The following is a 7261-nucleotide window of genomic DNA, read 5'->3' on the forward strand; positions in this document are numbered from 1 at the left end:
CATATATTGCCATAAGCTGCAATAAAAGTATTAATATTCTGGACAGGAATCCAATTTTATTTTTAAGCAGCATTTGCAGGGGATTGTTAAATCTTATAATGGAAGCATTGTCTAGACAGTTTTCTCGCTGGCCAACTTAATTTTTTACTTTGATTGTTTTTAATGTATTTCCTGGAACAGAAAGTCCCAATAATTTGTTTACAGCCTTTTCTGGAAACTATCAGGTTTGTAATATTCAGAACTGATATTAATTTTTTTTTTCTAAACTAAACCATATATTCCTAAGCCTGAATGTTTGAGGGGAGAACAGTTAGCTGTACACTCTCTCAGATAGCTATAAAAAAAAGTTATTAGTTTTTTTTTTTTTCAAGTGAAACATTATCAGGTGTATTATTTGGAAAGGAGCAAAGCTTTATTTCGATGACAGTGAGCTGTTTCCATCTGATGATTTTTATCATGAATTACTGTGTATAAAATGAGCCTGTGTATTTCTGTATTTCGCAGTGGAAAATCACAATTACAGCCACTATCAGACTCGCTGCTGCTACATCAGTCTGAGCATCAAGGCAGAGACCGTGACACGGCTTACAGGCCCTGCAGTTTCAGCCTCAGCAGCAGTCTTCGTAAGAAAGGGTAAGAAATTGTTGTGCAGCATTTGGAAAGCTGCTGCTGTTGTTCTCTTTCCACCTGGCTTTGATCCAAGCTCGCTGAAAGACTCACATTGATTTTGGTGAGCTTTAGGTCTGGTCCTGCGCTTCCATCAACAGTTTTCAGACTTCGCGTCTCTCATCCATAAGCGTTAAACCAAGTCAAAACGTCACCAGTTTGCACAACGCCATAGGTGCTGTTCATAATGCTTGTAATGTTATGTTTTTGTTTATTTTTTAATGCACTTTAATAATGATGTATTACTGCCTTCCACTTTCAGGAAATGTAACTTTGATTCATATCAAAAGCATAAAAAGAAGGGAAGCACACTTTAAAAAAAAAAGCTGGAATAGATGTATGAAGCTGAATTATCACCAAAGGCCACAGGTTTGTTTGTGGCACTTTTGTGGTTTGCTTATGGTTTTTTTTTTTTTTTTTTTTTTTAAGGGAATTTTCCTTACCCGCCCTCCATTTTTTTCCCTCTTCCCTTTTTTTGTTCTCTTTAGCGTCACGCCCCTGCTTTCTAAGAACCTCACCATCAGTCACAGAGGAGGAAGTGCAACCCATCAGAGGCCAAATAAAGCAGAATTAGTCCTTCCAGGAAGCCAAACTTCCTGCCCCCGCGGAGCCACCGTCGGACGCGCTGGTTGCCTGCCCTGACGCCTTCTTGCTGCTTCTCCGAGCCTCGTGGCCAACGCGACGGAGCCAGGGAAGGCTGTGTGAAGCAAAGGGCTCTAAATGCATCCCCAGGTGATTGCTGAGGGTTGCCAAAGTTGGTAGAGCATTTAGAGGGAGATTTAGTTTTGTAAGACTGCAGTCCTCCTATAGGAACCTGCTGCAGAAGGCTTCCTTCATTGCACCAGCGCACCAAGTTCATCTACCGGTAGGTTTTTCAAGGGTTGCACCACCAGATACCGTTGCCTACGTAAGGCAGCATGGTTTCCCTAGCCACACTGCCACCCCCTGCATCTCCCTGCCTGTGAATACCTCTGCCACCTTCCAGTGCCAAGGATTAACTCTGCAATTGAGAAAGGTCTGCGGTTATGTGCGTGAGAACAGTTGTCGCATTTTGATGGTTCTTTTAGTGCTATAAAAAATGAACTTCTAATTCAACTTCAGAGCAAGAAATATTTTTTTCTTGAACTCTTTGTATTTATATAGCTATCTGTCTTTAGATTAGACAAGTAGATACAAGAATTGTCTTGTAAAATTGTAGTTTCCCTTTAATAAGCCACTCTGACAGGCAATTACTCATGCAGTCTGCTCTGTGCTAAATGTTTTCTCATGCTGTGCATCCCTGTCTCTTGATTGCAGGAATGTGCTCCTGTGAATTATAATTATGAGTAAATATGAACTGGTATGTTTGAAATGATTTACTAGAGCTTCCATTGCTACATGATATTGATTCTGTTCTTCTGCTTTACAATGATACACTTCTAGCGAATGCAATTCATTTTTTCACTCTTCGGATTTTTAAGCTTGCTGTTTGTATTTACTGTTAGATATTTAGACAGAAGTTGGAGATACAATGCATCAAGTACTTCTTCAGTGGCAAATAGTTTGCTAATGATTAAGTTTCAGGGAAAAAAAAAAAAGTGTTAAAATTTGGTCCTGTAAAAATGAATGTATTGTACATATATAACAAGACAAGCCAAATTCATCTCCCTAATTATTCCATTTTCAGCAGCTACTTTTGGACAAAGAAAGGCACTGTGGTTGTGAATGTTGTCTTTAGGTTTGCTAGCTTTCAAATGGAATTTCAGATTATTGCTGTCATAGTTTTTGTTTTTCCTAGGTAAGAATTTGGGGTGGAACTTATGTAATTGTAAGGAGCTGCAGACTAGCCGAAGCTCATCATCCAGGATACCAGGATATCATGGACACTGCAGAAAGAAGAAATCTGCAGAAAGCACTCATCCCATTTATCTCAGATGTGTCAGGATGGGATAAATCATCTCCTAATGGTGCCCATCCTTCTCCTTAACTAGACAGCCCATATAGACTGTATAGACTGTAGACCAGACAACTCTTCTCATGCTAACACTTAAACTACATTTACCAGTAATTGAAAATTCTATGGGATGAGTATATATGTATAAAGTTAAAAGATCTGCTGCTGAGAGAGATTTATGCAACCAGCACAAGTCATGTTTAACTTAATAAAACTGAGATTCAGTCATGATAAAAGAAAATCCTGATCTCACTCAATGTAGATCTGTATATATTTGGGCCATACTGAGTAAAAGTCTAAAGCTATGTAAAAAATATGTGGTAATGATGTGTCATTTGGCTCTTTGGCTTCAAAAATGAGCTGTGTGATAGAATTGCACCAGGAAAGCACAAGGGTAAAAATAGCATTGGGGGCCTTATAGGATATAAAATATTTTTACTCCCAAGACTAATGCTGTTGACTAAAATGTCATGCTTCCTCCGAGAAAATATGAGGTTATGTAGGGTTCGAACTTGTATTTAATTTTAAAAAATAATAATGTTTACATGGGGATGTAAAAAACAAGCAAAAAAAATGGTTAGTTTTTTTAATTAAATTCTAAATTCTGAATTAGGAAGAAGGGAGGGAAGTATATCAAAGCATCTAGAATTTACTAAAGCATTTGACACAGCATGTCACAAAACTGTGTTTGACAAATGAATCAAAATAGATTGCATAGAAATGCAATTATGAGGACATGTAATTGGCTGAAGAATGTGCTAAGGAGTAGTTGATAAACATGAGAGCGAAATGCTGATCCCACACAGGATTTTATTAGGGTTTCAATAGACGGTGTGGAAGGAGGTTTCCAGTGCTACGTTGCAGCAACATCTAACTTACTGGGGGTGCATCCAGCATAAAAGAGGACTCAAGAAATTACACAGATGTTCTTTCCTCAGAAGGCAATTACTGCTGCCTTCTCTAGCCGAAGGCATCAGCAGGCAGCAGACATCTGGACCTGGATTCTGATCGCAGATATCCTCAGTTTACATCCGTACAGCCTTACCAATTCAGCAGAATTATTCCTCTGATTTACAGTTGGTGCCCAAAATCACCTCCTATGTAAGGTTTTCACCTTTTGAAGCTGTTTCCCCACAGCTCACGCATGAAAATGCTAATTAAAACATCCTGGTTGTTCGTGGCAGGGCAGCAGTCACTTACAGACCATGGTCCATGCAGAATTTTCTGACCAAACGTAGCACTGCTGACTGGCTGCTAGGAATCACGAAGGAGAAGAAAAATTCGTTGCTATAAGAGCTGTACAGCAAGATGAAAAATAAATGTAAGTCGCTCTGTGTCAGCTTAGTGATTGCCTTCGCAGTGGACAGCAAACCTGAGTAAAATATGAGATGGGCTTGCACATCAAGGAAGCAACAGGCTGTGGGGGGAATAATAATTGCCTTATTCCACGATATCACCTTCTGTGTTCAGTTATAGCACCGCAGAGAGAGCACAAAGTATTCCAGTTTGGGGTTGTGGTCCCAGTTTACACTTTATAGCGTTTAGCTTCATTGTAAACGATTACACAGGTGCAGAGGTGCTGAATTTGGCGCAGCAAATACAAAGCGGTTTTGATGAGCAAGATGGGATATGAAAATAAATAAATAAATAAATAAAATACAACAGCGCTCCGGAACATATAAATAGATGAAAATGAAGCAAGAGCTCTGTCTTACTGCTCAGGCTACAGTATCACAGTGGTCTATCGAGCAGTACAGAAAGCTGAGAATATTTATCAAAGTGCTTCATGAGTTATAATGGATTCAAAAAATAGAGCATTTCATATAGGATGGGCTGTGGATTCCAGAGCCTATATTCTCATCTAAATAAACTAGTTCCAATGGTAGGTGTTTATCTTGGTTTTCACCTCCCTTTGGGATCACTGAAGGGAAAATAATTCATCTCATTTTAGAGTACGTGCAAAATGGGTCACGTAGGTAGTGTAAGTCAGCCCATCCTTTCCTATTGCGCACAGTTAGCCTAAATAATTATGCAGAGCACAGGGCTGTTCCAGCCAATGGAGTTGGATGTCATTCTTAAAAATTGTCAGTTTTGTTAGCCACCTCGGTTCTGGTTTACTTAATAAGGCTATAGGTAGTGGTGCCTGCTATTTTTTTTTCCTCTATGTTTGTTCTACCTGCAAACAAAGGGATCCACATTTTAGGTCTTAAAGTATGCCATGCAAATTACAATCAAGCTGGTCAAGCTTCAGAATCCAGTGACATCTTTTGATGAAATAAAGGGTATCTTCCCACCAAAATAAAATAAAATAAAAATAAAATCTCCCTAGCAGCCTTGAACTGGTAGAAAGAAGTCTCCCAGAGCATTTGTCCAGGATATATTTCCCTCTAGTAATCACTGGTTGATGGAAAGCATTAGGTTTAAAGAGCTGCTTTATGTTTTTGCTGATTCCCAAGAGCATAAACCAGCTCCACCTTCCCAAGTTCGCCTGGACTGGTAAAGCCCAGAGATGAGGCCTGAGCGGACAAGCAGAGGTGCCTATTTCCCTTCATAGTTCTTCTAAAAAATTAACTGTCTCAGTATTTGATAATCAAAGAGCATAAGGACCTCTAATGATCTCATATTCTTCATTTTTATTTCTAGATCAAATAGGCACCAGCGCTGAGCAATGTATTGTCACTGTTATGAGTAACGACCCTGAAAAGCAGACACTTCCCTAATTTGCTAAAAATAAGATCCTATGTCTTGGTGAAAGCAGTCTCTCTTTCCTTTGGATGATTAAACACAGTCCTGAGATGTTATGTTACTTTAACATACGGCCTGGAAAATTCTCTATTTAACAGAGTAGATATACTTCCTAAAGCTTGGTCTTTAATCCTATTTCATATTTGGTGGTCTCCTAGGAAGAATATAAAACATGAATAGTAGAGTCATAGTCATAAAATAAAGGAAGTAAAAGGGTTTAACATTGGGACAATGAAAACAGTTTTCAAGCAGTCCTTGGTGAAATCAGTTTTTAATCTGCTAAAAGGAGAACATACATTTACAAGAGTCTCTATAAATGGACAGAAAATATTGTGAAATAAAAAGCTCCATAGTTTATCCAGTGCGTTACTGTTTGGTTTTATGAGAATTTTGAAATTGATGGAACAAACATCATATGCATGTTCTGATTTTTATTCTGCATGTGGAAAAAAAAAAAACAGAACTTTTTTTCTCTGTCTGTTCAACCTGATAAAGCTCTGTATCTCTCTTCAAGTTATTTCTCTTCAGTCTTAGTGATAAATGGCACTTTGCAGGGAGCAGTCATAAAGCTCTCATAGTTTGTTATGCTTTGTTTGTACGCGTTTTAATAGAACGTTGTATCATAATAAATGCTCATGAAAAAATATATATGCCAATCAGTTGTACTAACAAAAATTTGTAAAATAAATCTTAGAATTCATGTATGCTTCGTACTTCAGTGGATTCTGTTTTGCTATACTGTAGTGCAGGGATTTCATTTTTCTGTCATATTTTTTAATTCAGATTTGGGGCTTTTTAGACTTACTTTCCCATGCAACCTAAAATCATATCATCCTTCAATCCATGTGTCCACCCATGTCTCCCTCCCTCCTTCTCAGCTTCCAACAGCACTAGGAGTGGGTCCGAGGTGTGCATCTTCACTTCATTCTGGGGGTGCTGCTGCACGCTCCCTGGGGGATGCTCTGCAGTACAGCGCGGATGCAAGGTCGGGTTCTGACCTGTGAAGAACACATTCATTCCAGGCAACTTGTCTGAAAGGTCTAGTTACTCAGAGAAGTCAAAGAAGATGTGTTATATCATTATGTTCTCTGTAATGAAGTTAATCTCCATTTTCCAATTAGGCTTTTCTTTTTTATCAGTTCATACAGTTAATAATATCTACAATTACTAATATAAATTTTAGTTAATAGTGTCTATTAACAACTGACTTTATAAGAATTTATCTCAAATTTAAATATCTGTGGTCATAATAGCTGAAATAATTTAGGACTAAATGAGTTTTCAGCCTTGAGCATTTGATAGATTGCATTATTTTTTTTTTGTTATTTATACAGCATCATAGGTATGGATGGCACTTTATCAGGAGCTCACAGTTTAAATTACACCTAATGCACAAGTATTATGTTATGTTGCTCATTAGTTATGGTCCTCGTAAGAGGATCATAAACAATGTATTGGAGAGTGCTGGGAGTTCATTGTTGTGTTCTTTCCTTTTCATTTTAATCATCTGAAATGATGGTCAGGAAGGAAGGTCAGTAATGGAGTGCTGACCAAAAGCAGTCTGTTTTGAACACAACTTGTGCACGTGTATACCGACAGTGCACAGCTTTAGTATCTACATGCATGCCCAGATCATGTTTTCCTGTTCTGAATATATATCCAAAAATCAAGATGTTTCTTCTTACAGTTTTGTTACTTTAATTTCAAGGGGAGTTTCACATGTGAGATTTAATGAAGCAAAAGGAAGATCTTTAATTTAACCCATAAACCATCCCACAGATGGCTAAAAGTATCCAGAGCTTATGAAATAAATACCCAATGAGAAATCACATTTAACAGGCACTCGATGATCTTTTTAATCTGTCACTCACTTTGCTAGGTATTTGATGGCTCTAAATAGGCCACAGGATGTGGACA

The sequence above is a fragment of the Cygnus atratus genome, chromosome 7 (genome assembly GCF_013377495.2).
Source record: "Cygnus atratus isolate AKBS03 ecotype Queensland, Australia chromosome 7, CAtr_DNAZoo_HiC_assembly, whole genome shotgun sequence".
NCBI classification, from domain to species: Eukaryota; Metazoa; Chordata; class Aves; order Anseriformes; family Anatidae; genus Cygnus; species Cygnus atratus.